This window comes from Ambystoma mexicanum, chromosome 8 (assembly GCF_040938575.1).
Source record: "Ambystoma mexicanum isolate Mex_15411 chromosome 8, UKY_AmexF1_1, whole genome shotgun sequence".
In the NCBI taxonomy this organism is placed as follows: Eukaryota; Metazoa; Chordata; class Amphibia; order Caudata; family Ambystomatidae; genus Ambystoma; species Ambystoma mexicanum.
The window spans coordinates 1,202,392,375-1,202,408,494 of NC_090929.1; the positions used below are offsets into that span (position 1 = coordinate 1,202,392,375).

At 42.6% G+C, this 16,120-nt stretch overlaps 1 protein-coding gene across 4 annotated transcripts in view; it reads left to right on the forward strand.

Moving 5' to 3' along the window:
• Positions 1 to 16,120, forward strand: part of PRKG1 (protein kinase cGMP-dependent 1) — a 2,834,149-nt gene that overhangs the window by 2,136,149 nt on the left and 681,880 nt on the right. The gene's annotated exons all lie outside the window — the stretch shown is intronic.

Here is a 16,120-nt window from a genome sequence, read left to right on the forward strand (position 1 = left end):
GTGCTCATTAGGGCTGCATCAAAATGTTTAATCAATTTGAAATCCTGATTTATGACAGGAGGAAGCGTTGTGAGGTTTAAAAGGAAGATCACTGAAAAAAAAAATAATAGTAGCGCATGAGAAATTATCAACATTGTTTACTTTTATTTTTTGGTTCGATGAATATAACATCATCAATTTCTTTGATGTGAAGCCTGTCCCTGGAACTCTTTCCTGAAAGAAATCTGCTACAACCCTGGCCCTCTCTCATCTACTCTCGCAACCCAGGAAGTTATCCTTCCTCTGTCTCAGTCTTACTTTAATTTTGAGAGAACATGAAAATGGCCACCTATCAGAGCTCTAAGGAGACACTTCTTCCAGTTCTGTTGCAGATTCTGCGGATGCGGAACCAAAGCGAGGAAACTGAGCACTTCTTACGTCTCATTTCACTGTGAAGTCCAGGAAGTGTGCACAGCGCTGAAAAAATGTTGACACATTTCTCAAATGATAGAGTAGATGGTTTACTGGTTAATGGCTTGCTTCCTCCCCCGGTTTTCCACGCTCTCCTACACTACACTACTTTTAATTGTGGTTGTTGACTTGGGCCCCTTAAACTTGAGAATATTATTTTTAATTGCTGTGCATCTCTTTTGATAACTTGTACTGATGATACCACAGAGAGGGTACCGTGTTGTCACTGCACTCAAACTTCACCAACACGTTACTGCATTTTATTCCATGTAGCTTTAATCCTATCAATCAATGATGTGTTTGCATGATCTTTCTACGGGATTCCATTAAAATCATGCACAACATGTTTCAAGACACCATTTGTCTCCAAAGCCCCTTTCTTCCCTGAGCTCCATGCATATCTATCGGGGGTCGTCAAGGATATCAGCTGCTGCCCCAGGCAATGTCTCGGTTTGTCATAGTCAAAGAAGCAATCTCATTGTTCAAAGTAGAAAGAAATCAGCATGCTCTAAAATCTGCTTTTTTCCAAAAACAAAACAGGCCTGGGATGAAGATGTGCTAAATGTTGAAATGTGCTGCTTTGTTTTAGAACTGCACGATTTGCAAGACATTTAAATTCACAAATGGCTAAAATATGAAGCAGAATGAATCCCTGCGATTGGGTAATTTACCCCTGGCCACTGGTTTTATTTGTAACATGATGGATGGTGAATTCTTATTTTCATACACTAAGTTAATGCAATTTTACAAAACATAAACAGGTATTACTGTACATGTACCTGGCTCAGGAGATTAGGGACATGCTTTTAACTGTAATGACCTGGGACATCAGAAGATTCCTATAACTTAGTCTCTGTGTTCTTGCAATTGTATCGGTGCATTTACAATATGTAAATAGCATGCTGTATACAAGAATGAAAGGAATAAAAAAGGGATGGGGTACATTATTCACACCTGACATGGGCTGACCTGAGATGCCTGACATGCATACGTATTGAAAATGGATTTAGCAAATGTGTGCATCCCTTATTTTACAGAGGAAACAGCTATGAATAATTAGTGCACATGTGTAAACTGGGCTACACACAAGACAGTGCTTTGAGGAAGCACATCTGCTTTCTAGACCAGTGGGAGAGGTGGCTTGTTGAGTTAAGTATTCATTTTGGAGATATATGTGCAACCTGCAGGCACATAATGGAACCTCAGTCCTTCATCCTCCCAAGGTCACTACATTGAATATCACTGAATTGCGTTCCATGGCAGCTTTTATTCCACCACTTAGAAGTGGCAGTTCTCTGTATCTGATACTAAACAGAATGCAGCGTTGTATGTTGCTGCATGATATTCTGTGGTATGTTATCTTGGTGGCAACACTACCATCTGAGAAACCCAGCATTAACAATTCTCCTCAACCACCTGACCACGAGGCACATCCTCCTAGGGTAAAGGCTGCTTGAGGGGCATGCCAGGCTGCGCGTGAGAAAAGGAAGCACAGGAAACATATGTTGGTAGTACCTGGGCATGTGAAGCAGCACTGTGCATATCATGTCTACATAACTGACAAGTGATGCTATAACTTTCATTAGATGCCAGTGCCTATCAATAGGGGAATACACAGGCATATGGACATAGTGCCCTTGAAATAAATCAGGGCTTTGGGTGTTACACTGCCATCTTATACTGCACCCATGCTATTTCGGGGAAGTTAATGTGTGGTTGGTAAGTTAATTTAACGTATGCCTACTTAAGAATCGAGTTGTTATTTTATTAATGCATTGTTATTTCTTTTGGTTTTATTAACACTAGTGATGTATCTTCCTATGATGATATCCATGTAAAAGGTCCCATAACAGTACATCCTCTGACATAACTCCGCCCAAAGATCATACAAAGTCACTACTTGTGATGTCATTGGGCGGGGGATGTCATGTATACTACCTCTTACATATTGATGAAATGGCTTATCTACCCTCACTTGTAATGTATTTGTTGTTGGGTTATCCAGATGAAACTACATCCACATCAGTTTTAGTGGTATTGTTTATATATTTAAACTTCAGACTTGATATGGATCGATATTCTTTAACTTCTCTACCAGATAAGATATATTGAGCTAGAAAAATGACTAAAGGAAAAGGTAAAAAGAACATACTAGTCATAAAGCAATACATCCATTCTAGTCCCTTAAAAACAGTGAACAAAGGCTCCATCTTGGTGACAAGGCTCTGACTTTCAGATTGTTTATACAATCTACCTACCCCATCTTGAATTACCAATCACAGACCTTATATGCTCATGTCCAGCACTTTAAAAGGGGGAAAAAAGGGACTTTTCACAATACTCCTCCACCAACCACAGACACATGTAGATAGACCTCTACATCAAGAAAATCACTCGTTAATGGACAGTTTGTTGGGTTTTTCGGGGGACATTTCGAATGGGGTGGGATTGTTGTTGTTGAATTATATGAAATGCAGTTTTGGTGGGGAGGACTTATATTGTTTCCACAACAGAGGAAAAAGAGGTAGGAACAAGACAAGAAGGAATAGAAACGGAGTATGGTATCAGAACCAGGTCTAAGAACTGCAAGTGTTAAAAGTAGATAATAAGTCAGTAGACTTGATCATGAATTTATCAGATTGCTGTTTAACAAATTTCTAAATAACCTTATTGAGTAAAGGTTGCAACTATCCTCCTTTAGAGGCCATTAACATCGTTGATACTTATATTGATTTATATAAATTCACTAGAAAAGATAAGCTTAAGATTTTTTTTTTATAAAGTGGTACCTAAGACAAGGATGAACAGGATAAATGCACACCTTCTACTGTCGCTATGCAAGACCTAAAACACACAAAACCTCTAATCTCCCCTGAAGAGGGATTAGAGTTGGAGGACGCCGCAATAATGTGTCATTTGGAAATTGATTGGGATTCATCCTCTCAAAGCAACCTACGCAGCAAATCTACATTTGTTCCACCTGTTTCAGAAAACAATATCTGCTCTGGCCACAAAAGATGTGGAACACTTGCAGACTAATCGCAAAAATAGACATTATTCAGACAACCTCAATGAGAACAAGTGGATAGCATGGCTCAAAGTAAATACATTTGGGTCAAAGGAAATAAATTGAACTCATGCTACAGCCTTTGTATTTGCCATTTTTTTTAAGACTATTTAAGCTACTATTTGTATTGGATGGGTAGAGCACTATTAGGAACAGGGTCATTTCTTCTCTTTTCTTTAATGTTCATTCACAGGTATTTTAGGGAAGCGCCTCAGATTCTAGGTTCCTTTGCGACCGCTGCACCCCATAAATGTAGCTACAAGTACATGAATTGTGTTGGTTTCTTGGTCTGTCTCGGTTATATTGAATTCAAAGTAATGCTCCAAAGGATTTGTATACCCTTATCTGAACCCACATATGTGCTATGTTCTCAGAATAATTGTGTGCAGCTTGCTATAAACATGTGTATGTGACTTATACATACCCAGGTATATATTGAAAGTAACACACTCAAGCTCAGTGAGTTCATGAACAGCTTTTAATGTGTCTATATGTAGTTGTATGTCTACATGTGTTTTGGGATGGAGTTGTAACCATCTCCAGTAACACATACAATTTCAAACCATCCTTCCACATTGCACATGAGTCTATGTGGGACTTTTAAGATAAGGGATGGCATCGGTTAAACACTCTGTTCAATTCTTATTTGACTAAAAGTAAATCCTTATAATCATGTTTGTTTTTCAAACATCTGACTTTTGACCATGGCACCCCCCGGCTGCATTAATGCACAGTATCACCATAGGCAATATTTATTTGCAATGACATTATGGCACACTATGACCCTAGCGGATTTAAACCCATAAATATAGTTTAAATGATACTCTGTTTTACAAAGGCAGTGCTGCATTAAAATGGCGCCAAAATGCATTTTATTTGAAATGCTGTTTCTCAATGCAAAAAAGAATGGGGCTTTAAAGAAGTAATTCACATCTGTTCTCATGTAACTGGGAGGAGACAGGGCATTTAGTATCTAATTCAAGTAAGTGTTTTATAATGGTGCAACCCCATAGGAAAACGTTCCATGAATCAGGCCCTTAATATATCAGCACTTGTGTTACTGTGCTCAAATTGCATTCCTTGGAGTTCCCTGCACTTTCTTATCCCAGATTTACTGTGGCCAATCTATATGGACAGTTTGGGGTTGATTGTGGTTTAATGTACCATCTGAAACATGACCTCATATACTGGAGAATCATTTAGGGTCTTGGTTGGCCTGGAATCATTCCCTCAGCAAACCCGCTTTTCAGGTGGCTATCTGGAAATTAATTTCTACCCATAGACTGGTCATCCTTCTCTCAAAGGACTGGTATCCAATCTGCCTGGGATCAGTCCTTCAAATAGTATTCGCTCTTTTCTCCCATCTCCAGTGTGTTCCTCAATGCTCATCTCCCCATGTTCCATAACACAAATCCTTTATGTCCTGAATGCATGCAATATGATATCTGTCTGATTCCTCCCCTGCACTGTGGCAAGATTTGGTTTTGTTAGTCCCATATACACACAGCAACGGTAGTGGTCAAACCAACTCCTATTGAAGAAATGCCCATTTTGTTTTTGGCCCCTAATTGTTTATTATAATATGCAAGGTTAATGTGGCACAATATGGATGTTTTAACAGAATTTGGACACTATTACTCCTAGCTACGAAATGGAAACATTCTATGCTGATCTGAGCTTGCATCACAATGCAGCAATTATTGTAATGATTATACATTTTATTTAAGATGTATGTCATGTTTCTGTCTATTCAAGTTGCTAGTATGGAGTTGCGGACATTTCCGTGCAGGTGGCAATGGCTGTGCATCCCCTATAATACTCCTTTTTCTGGTTATCCATGTGTGTTAAGGCAGAATTATTTATTGCTGTGTATAGAATTCAATAAGCTAGACTTGGGCTGATGGTGTTTTATGGGAGGGCCTAGACTTTGATAAATTATGACAAGCAATTTGAAGCTGATAGCCCAAATCCATTAAGTGACATCTGGCAATGGGTGTATTTGTATAATCTTCAGAACCTGCTTGAACAGACCTCCTTGCTAAACATAGGACAATTTACTTTATTTTTGCAATTGTGATGATATAGATAACACACTTAAAATGGGAATTGTCATTCTGTGATTATGGGAGCATACATTTCCAACAAAGGTGATGCATGTTTGTAGGTGTAACCAATGTATCTTAAGGAGTTTTAAGGATGCAGAAGTAAGACTCTGACACAGAGGGGTCATGGTGATTATTAGAAACGTTTATTCAAGTGAGAAACTGAACAGAAAACCCTACTTTGCCCTAACACTAAGAGAGGTTTCCCTGCCTCAACCAAAATAACTAGTGTCAGTGTCAGAATGTCCAAAAGCAAAAGTCACAATGTCAGCATCCTAAATCTGTCCTTCACGCTCTAAGTTTAAACTAAATGAAAAGAAGGTATTTCTAGCCCAAAGGGAGTGACCCTGTGAGGGGTCAGTAATGTGAGATGATACTAGATTTAGACTTCTCAGGGGTAAACATGTTACTGTGCACACAATTATAAAATAAACCCTAACTAAACCTACTCTACCAGGGGATTCCCTACCTAATCTACTGTTTATTTGAAAACCTTCTAGCATTCACAAAACTAAGTCTCACATTTGACAACTAAAACCTTGAAAACAACATGGAACTATGTAAATAAAAAAAAGGTTACCAAACACCCATTGTCTTGGATACTCTTCAGTGATCCTGGGCAGATCTGTCTCCCCCAGGAAGGTCCCAAAATCAGTTTCTTCCAAGGAACTAAAAATCGTAACCAAAGTCTTGAAAAGTACCAAAGAAACAAAAAGTACTTGTGCAATGTATTTGTCAGGTTGCTTGAAGGTTTGCTCTCTCCTCAGCAACTTCCTTTCTATTATAACCCTGTGAGAGCAGACTCCCTTGCCTCATAGTTTGTTTCAGCTTCCACTTCTTTCAGCTTTATATTCATGACAAGAATCAAGAAGACTTCAGTGCTGCTACTACTACTACTACTACAACTTCTGAAATTAAGTAATGTAGCTGCTTCAACTGCAACTTCAAAAAGATGGCCAACTCAACAAGACTTTTTCGACCTATACAGGCTGGCAACGCACTCTTCTTTCTATACCATCAGAAAGGGCAGCCTCTTTGCCTGTCTTGCAGCTACAGTGAAATCTGCTATCAGCTTTTCTTTTTCTTTTAAAAAAAAATCTTTTTATTTATCTTTTTTAAAGAACATGTTACAATGTCAAATAGTGAACACAATCTAATACTTAACAAAAATCTCCCACCACCCCTAATCGCCTTTAGCATCAACTGAATACATTGTAAATTCACAAAAGAAATTCAATCAGTCATATGTTGAATATAATAACAAGTATAGTAAATCATAAAAATCAATAAAAAATATAAAATCCCCAAACATTAAACAAGAAAAGTAAACCACATACCTCAACAAACACACACACAAACATATATATTCACCACTACACAATCTATCCCCATTTTAAATTATTGATTCAACAAATCTCAAAAATGAACTACTTCCCTACGTACCATATAGATTATTAAATGGCATGCCAAGTTCCAAATAAAGCTCTTCCTGATCTCTTTTATGTAACAACACTTTCTCAAAGCCTGATACAATTTGAACATCATGTAACCGGTCTTCCAGCTTTTGTACCACTTCTTCTTTCCTCAGATGGTCTTTGCCATGCAAATTTAAAAAGAACACCTTCTACAACTTCTGTTGACAAGTGCCCAGCTCCCTTCCCTAGCTTCGTACACACCCTTTCTTCAAATAGTTGCCCCAAAGCTGTTGTGCCTCTTTTCTAGCTTTGGTTGTTCTTGTTCCACTCAATTTAGAACAATCTTGGGCAACAGAGTCTGTAACAACTTCAGAAAAATTGGTGTATATTTCTTAAATGAGCAGGAGTTACTTTTATTGAGTTTGTTCTTTAGGCTTGGGTAATACTTGCTCTGCCTTCAGTTACCGCCTCTTCTGCGACTTCTGCGTCAGACTTTAGAGTGTTGCAAGATATATATTTTCCACTAGAAGCAAAATAAAGCATACAGTTTTCGTTTTTTTCTCGAGCTGCCACTTAAAAGAGAGACACATTCCCACTTTTCGTCAGCACACAGCCTCCAAGGTATCGGGAAACATAATCTCATGCACAGGTTTTTAACACGTTGCTTGCAACCTTACGGGAAATTCAGCTTCAGTTCAATTAAGCTACCAGCAGCGTTCTCCGGGTTAATTGGAGACAGACGACCGCTCAGCAACAATGTATTGCTGATATAAGGGAAAGAGAGGTTTTCATTACACGCGCGCCTGATTTAAATGTGTGTCGCATTCCCCTTTTCAAATAAGACTTCCCACTTCTACAGTAAAATCTTCTCTGCTTATTTGAAAGCGCAAGTATAATAAAAGCTGGTTAGTTACCAGCAAGGCGATTCTGCTGTTCAGGAGCTTCTCATCCGGTTTCAGGCTGTTGCAGCGTCCTGCCTTATTTTCTTCTCCTGCCACTTCTGCTGGCACTCTTGGGATCCACACCCCTATGCTGCACGGGTGTCTCCAATCCAGCCTCATTAAGGGAGACTCTTCTACTTTCACATTTTCCTCAGCTTGCCTATGAACATGGGCCTTGGGAACAGCTGCCACTTCTTCTCTGCCTTCACAATGATGAGGTGCACCTAGAAAGACTGCTTGTGACTTCCAGTCCTTTACAGTGCTGCCACAGCTATTAAGGGTTTGTGAGCACAGGACCAACTCTGTGTCTGCAGGTGATATCTACCTCTTCTATACTCCAGAGTCCCTGTTGTGGTCACACTTCCTCATGAACTGCTGGCTAAGTCCTATGCCTCTTCTGCTCCTGCTACTGCTGACCTTCCAGCTCCTTCCCCAGCTTCTCTCTACTGCTCCGCCCTTCCGCAGCCTTTCATGTCCCTCAGGTGGGCTAATTAGGTTCAGGTACAGGCCCTGATGATTAATTGCCTGGCCTTATCTAGACTCATTAGGCTTTCCTGCCTGACCTATTATCCTACATGCCTCTTCAGCCCCCTTCTTCTTCACAGTCACTAAGGGATTCCGGGACTTGTTTATTTTACTCCATTAAAATTCTCTAAAATGCCCATAAAAAGGTAGGGTTATGGGGTAAATTAAAAAGGGGTTCCTCCCAATCTTCCTGGTCTAGTGGCCCTACCATGTGATCCTCTGCAGTACGCCGCCCCCAGGGTCGGGATCAGAGAGCGCCTGCTTTCCCCTGGCCATCTGAGAAGGGCCCCAGACCAGGTTCTTGGGGAGAATCCCATCAGATTCTCCACACTTCCTTCCCCTGGACAAAAGACAGTTCTGGAATCTTCAATTTCTCAAGTGTTGGGGAACATCTCCTTTCCCCGTTCTTATTCAGGCTTCTTTCAAAGTTCATCAACTGTTGGGGGGATATCTCCCTAACCCAGGCTTCGTAAAACTTAGAATACAGCTCAACAATTGTTGGAGAAATCTCTGTTCCTTAGTTGGCCATTGTCAGGCTTCTTCTCTGTCTCTGCGTCCCCCGCCCTGACTGGCAGACCTGGTTCCTTTTCACCCAGCGCAGTTGCAAAGGAGAGGAGTTTGGATCTGTCCCCAAACTTTGGTGGGTCCTTGATCCTGGTAGACAGAGCTGGTTTCTTCCTACCAGAAACTGCAATGAAAAATAGTAGCTTGGATACACTTCAAGGCTGTGGTGGGTCCCTGACGCTGGTTGGCAGACCTGGTTTCCACCTACCATGTATTCTGGTGAAGAAGAATAGCTTGGATGCACTGCCAAGCTGTGGTGGGTCACTGACCCTGGTTGGCAAACCTGGTTTCCTCATACCAGGTATTGCAATGAAAAAGAGTAACTTGGATGTAGATCCAAAATGTGGTAGGTCCCTGCGCCTGGTTGGCAGACATGGTTTCCTCCTACCAGGTACTCAATGAAGATGAATTGCTTGGATTACTGCAAAACTGCGGTCTATCCCTGTACCTGGTTGGCAGCCCTGGTTTCTTCCTACCAGGTACTCCAATGAAAAAGAGCAGCTTGGTTGCGCTTCCAAACTGTGTTGGGTCCCTGGCCCTGGATGGAAGACCTGGTTTCCTCCTACCAGGTACTGTGACGAAACAGAGTAGCTTGGATGCACTTCCAAACCATGGTGTCACAAATAGACTTGGTTTACTCGCCTCCCAAATACTGCCTTCATGTATATCACTCTCACAGTTCTCTTTGTGGTTCTTGGATTTATATGGGTGCGTGTCCCAGACTTGCACTATGGCTTTTTGCCAGTACCTGGCTAAACTTGTTTCACTGTTCTGCCAAATGTTATTATCTCAGTTTAGCTTTCTGAATGTCTTTTGACTTTCATCAGGGTGCCAGACCCATTTGTGTGGCTTCTTTTGCTTGTTCGCCCCTCAAGTTGTCGCTACAACTTTACAGGGCCCCTGGCACCTCCCTTTCCAAAAGCGTACCTTATTTCATGGTCTGTGATGGTCTTGGGTCATCCCGTGCACTTTGCTGTCTGTGGTGGGGCTTCCCTGGCTTCCTTCTCTCATCTCCGGGTGCCAGCAGGTCCACTGTGCCTGCTTCTTCCTTGTCAGTATGGGACTGTTTCTCCATGGATGCTGACCTTCGGAGATGTCAGGAGCATCTTCCCTGCTGCTCGCCATGCACACCGGGCCAGCTTGACAGCAACCTCCTTCTTTCTCAGCTCCCCGGTTTGTCTCTCTCCTTCCCTGAACGTACTCCGTGTCGTGGTTGCCCCAGGGTGGATGTTTCAAGTTCTTCTTCACTTTTAACTTGGTTATTTCCAATCTGCTGTTGAGAACCACTAGAATGGGCTAAGTGGTTCTGGGAGATACTCTGTACTTTTCTATTCCTCCTCCTCATCATAATTCTGACCGGGTTATGATGTTGTGACCTACTAGAGATCTGCCTCGTCTCAGTTTCCTCTACTTCTGGTTTACTACAGAAGTACATTGGGTATGTGAGGGGTCAGAAATAAAAAGCCGGACACAAAGTTGTCATGCTTTTGGTTAAACATTTTTATTAAGTTAAATGGGTTGGCAAAATGCCTCTCTGACCTCGTGCTAATGAGGAGTTTCCCTACTTAAAACCAAAAACGAAGGATCTGTCTGTGTCAGGATGGCAGAAATCAAAGGCTGTCCTTGTGTCCAAACATTCTAACCTGACCCTCACACTACAAACAACATAATAAAGTGAGAAGGGATATGTCTTTAACCGGGTATTGGCAGGAATTGTTCATAAATAATCATAAAAAAAGAATAACTCCAATGTAAATGTTCTCCAAGATGAAAACACCCTGGTTCCAGAGGGTGGTTCCCTTCTCCTGTATTCTTTAATGGCACAACAATGTCTCTTGGTCTAACAGTTGTTCATATCTTTCTTGGCACACAACAATCCTGTTAGGGAAAAAGCTCTTTAGCCTTGTAAATCCTTCTTCAACACAAGTTCCTTCTTTGTTCAAAATACTGTCCTTTCTTGACACTTCTTGTAGGTTTGCAATTGTCATGGTATACTCCCCTGCCAAGTATCTGTATGCACTGCCAACTGCCTGGTGTACTCTCCTGCCACAACTTCTCTCTTGTACTTTCACTTGCAGGTTATACTCTTGCCAGGACTTCTCTTATGCTTTCAACAGCCTGGTAAATGCTTGCCAGGACTTTTACTCTTGTACTTTCACCTGCCTGGTATACTTCTATCAGGACTTCTCTTATACTTTCAACTGCCTGGTATACCCTTGCCAGGACTTCTCCACATTTTAACTTGCCTGGTGCTCTTGCTAGGATGTCTCTTTGTATACTTGCTTTAATTAAAGTTCCTCTTCACTTTCAAATCCACATATGCCTTCTTTAACTTGGAAGATCTATCTATTTCAATGTTTGTTTAAGCATTCCACACATTTGCATTCATTGCACTCATGTTATTGGGGTTTGGGTTTTTACTCTGCCCTTTTGCCTCTCAGACATTCTTCCTATTCTTAATGTTTCTGCAGCTTTACAACGTTCAACTTGTCGGCACCGCAGTCGCCGAAACACATTGTATTCCCCACCTTTATTGGTCTGACTCACTGGCTCTATGTAGCGTCTTCGGTCCCGGTCGCGCTTAAACTTCATTCCTCTACTTCTTGCCTCCCACTCTCGGTTGCAATGACGTGTCTCTGGCTTCTCTCGTGACTCCACTACTGCATGCCTGGCCCTTCAAGCTGCCGAGCACCCAGGAATCCTCTCTTGGCTGCACGCGTCTCCATGGCACTTCCTCCACAAAAGCCTGAACCTCTTCTCACAGTGTGGTCTCCATTTTTAAATGTCCTGCGCACAGGTGTTTTCACCAAACAACTAGTATGCTCACTGAGTTTGAGACTCCCGCTGCTCTGCATCAATTCCTTCATCCTCTCCATCTCAGTACTTAAGTGGTTATGGGAATTGGAGTCCACTGATATCTTTTGATGCACAGTATCTGTGGAGTCTCTCTCAATGATTCCATATGAAAGATACATTCTTTCATATTGAAAACGTTTTTCTTGGAGCTTTTATTCTTCTGGTCATAGATGGGAGTTTGGCCTAAACGGTGATGTGGGAAAGGTCTGTTTATTTTCCCTAAAAGGGGAAACGGACACATTGCAATAGGCCATTAGGGGATTTGGTATCAAGGGGTCTTCCTCATGGGCAAATGGGGGATTCTGTGCCACATCCAATAAAGCCATGAAATCTCCCTGGTAGTAGTCGACTCCCATGTATTCCTCCCTCATATAGCCACCCCCAGGGTCAGGATAAGGTAGCGGCTGCTGTCCCCTGGCCACCTGGGAGGAGGTTACTGCTGGGGATTTGTGATGACTCCATTGGATTCATCACAGATAGGAGGGTGGGGGTGAAGAGAGAGGATGTGAAGGAGAGGAGGGGGTGTTATAGGATACCGCATTCTCCCAATATGGTTGTCACTGGTCCATAGGTTGTTTCCCCTCCAATGAGATCCACCTGCTGAGTTCCAGCCCCGGGGGGACTATCGGGTAGCGGCCTCACTTCCCTCACCTCACTTCCCTGACCTCATGGGAAGGGACTCCCCCTACCGAAGCAGTGCCAAAATTCTGGAATTTGTCACAGACTGTAGACGTATCAAATTTTAAGAGGTCTTTGATGGGGCTGTCAGTAGCATGGAAGTTGCTTCTCAGTGTGTTAGGGTGGAGGCGGGTAGGTTGGTGAACTGGGCATTTCCACCTCTCAGGTGAGAAAGGATGAGGGCCAGTATTGTGGATCAGAGGTTATTGCCTGGAAAGAAGGGCTTGCTTTTTTGCAATACCAAGAGGGGTAAGTGGTACCAAGCTGTCTCGGTTATCTTTGCTATGTGCCATTTGAAGGTGACATGGTTGTCAATCTGGAATCCCATGGACCTCACACCTGATGTTGGGTATTGTGTGTAGCCATGTAAGTTAATGGTGACAGTCTGATCTGCATCTGGGTGTGTTCTGTGTTACTGGAGAGTAGGAGGATTTCAATATTTGTGAGGTTGAGTTTGAGGTATGCACTGGGTGTCTAGGTTTGCATCAGGGTAAGGCAGGAATGTCTTTGAGGGAAGATATTCTGAGGTAGAGTTGAGTATCATGAGCTTTTTGGTAGATGTGGATATTGTGGGTAGCATGAAATAATCCCAGGGCTCCATGTAAAGGTTAAAGATCAAGGATTGGAGGGTGGATCCCTGCGGGACTTCATAGATGACAGGTAGTGGGAGTGATCGGTAGGTAACAATCTGGACAAACTGATGCAGTTCTTCTAGGCATAAGTTGAACCACAAGAAGATTGTCTCTCCAATTCCCATATGGCTGTGTAGCATGTCATAAAGGGCGTAATGGTCTACTGTGCTGAAGGCAGTGGAGAGATCAACGAGTTCCAAGAGACAGGGATGTCCACCAAGGATAGAAAGAGCATTGACTATGGCTTTGATTGTGGCAGGCCACGTGCTGTATCTCGGTTTGAGGCAGTTTCATGGGTATTGGCAAAGGTTCCTTGGTTGGGGGAGGCATCGATGAAAGTGAAGAAAGGATAGAGTCCTTCTGTGGGTAGTGTCTTGTAAATGGAGGATGACAGGATGTCATTAGAGCAGGAGATATCTTAGAGGAGTGGTAGGATGTTAAACAGGCTTTTCAAGGATAGGGTTTTGAAGGTGGCCCATGGCTGCATGAGTGGGGTGGTGTGCCTGTTATGTCGCTGTTGTCAATGTTTTCACAAATCATGATGATCTTGTTAATGAAGAAGTTATTGATTGTGGTACATTTTTTGATTCTTGAAAAATTGAAGTGCTGGGGAGAGGAGTGCAGCACTCTTTGCCTAAAAGAGAGTTTTCCTTTCATTGCTGGATGGGGCTGTGGTCTTCTGGTAGTAGGTGGCTGCAGCTGTGGTGATCATATGCATATCTTCTTTTGTGAACCAAACAGTCCTCTCCACGTTAGATTAGGTTAGACACTGGTAAATTCTAGGATTGCACTAGTGTTCAGATGCTATCAAGTTCATTGGCTAGGCCAGCCCTGCCTGGACAAACTTCCTGGAGCGTGAGCAGTGAATATGTTCTCTCTTGATCCCAGAAATCTAGGTAACCCGCAATTGCTTAGATCCGTGGGCACGCGTTGAGAGGTCTTCATGACCATGGTAGTTTGGCAGACAGTATTTGTTCTATGTCTTGTGTGGGTCAAAGAGTGTTTAAGAAAAAGACAAAACTATGCCCATCTGCCCTCTGAGGACCAGCCCATTCTGATCTGGCGTGCACTAGAAAAGGATCTTTTCCTCTGCCTATCATCCGGTGAGGCAGACGTGGGTGGAGAGATGCTGCGCATAGGGAGAGGGCATAAAGGGGGCCACTGCCCCTTACTTTTGTAGCAATGGGCTGCGGGGCCACACTTTGCACTAGAAGAGATGTTGGCACATTTCAGGTGCCGACTGTAGTTCCCAAATGAGACTGCATGCACTGTCAATGCTGCAGGAGATGACAACGTGATTGGCTTGTATACCATGTACTTGAACTGCACTGTTGCTAATGCAGTGACTTTGAGCAGTAACAGCGATCCACTTGCAATGTTGAGTCATGTAAGGTGGTGACAGCCCCAAAGCAGAAAGCTGCAGGGTAGCACAACGGGTCAGGTGAATGGTGCAGCCATTTCCTATTTTGAATTCAAGATTTTAATGCTTTAGGTTTATTTTCCTATTCCTTCTGTAAAACCTGCTCTACAATGCACAGTTTCACCGGGTGGGTGTTTGCCTGGTGGGGGTTGCGGGGGAGAGGTAAGAGTTGCCTGTGTAGTGAAAATCAGAAATAGGCACCTATGCCTGGGTGAAACCTTTATGGTCTTATCACCAAATGGTTTGGTGCTTTCGGGAAACTGCGGCAATTCGGGAGATGTGGTCTTTTGCACCAAAACAGTCTGTCCAACCCAACCCTGAAACATGGAAGGTTTCAACAAAATTCTGCTTTTATCAAACAGAACCATTATCAGGTTAAACAAGAAATGATTGTGCAGCTGCTCAAAACATAAACTGCTGAAATTATTAAAACCCTAAAGAGTGTGTGTGCATCCTTTGCTTTAAGAGGCAAAACTTAAGTGTAAAATCGGGTCTGGCCCTTGGTGGACTATGATACGCAAAAGGTTCTCTTTTACTGATCTGGGGCCAGATTACAGAAGCGTTGCACCAGTGCAAGTGCAAAGATTGCACGGTATTAGCACTTTGGAAAAGTTTGCTCAATTTTTAAAAACACTTGGAAATATTAGAAAACCATTGCACCATGACGAGTGCAGTTTGCCATGGTATAAGCATTAGGGCAAGAAAATGCACTAGTGCAAAAAAGACACATTTGCACTGTATTTTTGCACCAGGGCAAAGTTTGCCCTAGTGCTAGGGCAAATTTAGCCCCTGTGCAAATATGCATCGAAAATGTATCTTTTTCACACTAGCATAATGTTTGCCTTGGTGCTTATACCATGCCAAACTGCACATGTTGAGGTGCAATGTTTTTTTTTTTTTATATTTCAAAGTGTTTTTAAAATTTGGGCAAACTGTGCCCTAGTGCTAATACCGTGTAATCTTTGCACTTACACCAGTGCAAAGTTTCTGTAATCTGGCCCCTGCGCGGGATTCCATGCTGGACCCCTCGCGCGGAATAATTGATATTACATGTTAAACCCTAAACAGCAACGGGGACGGTGTCCTTTCTTAGATTGCTGGAGATTCTTGGCAGCGGGATTTCACAGTCCTTTGATTTCCAGCACACCTGATTCCCCACCGGCGAGACCCTTGCTCTTCCTCTTCATTGGGGTCAGGCCGGTTAGAGCTGCTTCCCTCAGGGGATGGGCAAATGCACTGCCTCCATTATTCACAATTGCCGCTGCTTCCTCCGTCCGCCGGCTCCTTCCCCTGTCAGGAATTAGGATCTCGTTTCTTTTTTTATGAAGACACAGTGCCTCTGTGTGGAGAATACATTTTTATCCATTGCTTTTTCTAGATTTTTTCACTTTGCCCAAGTTCGGAAAGGGGTGGAAAATCGGACGAGCCTTTAGAATGTTCAGTTCAGGCATATTGTTCCTGACCATCATT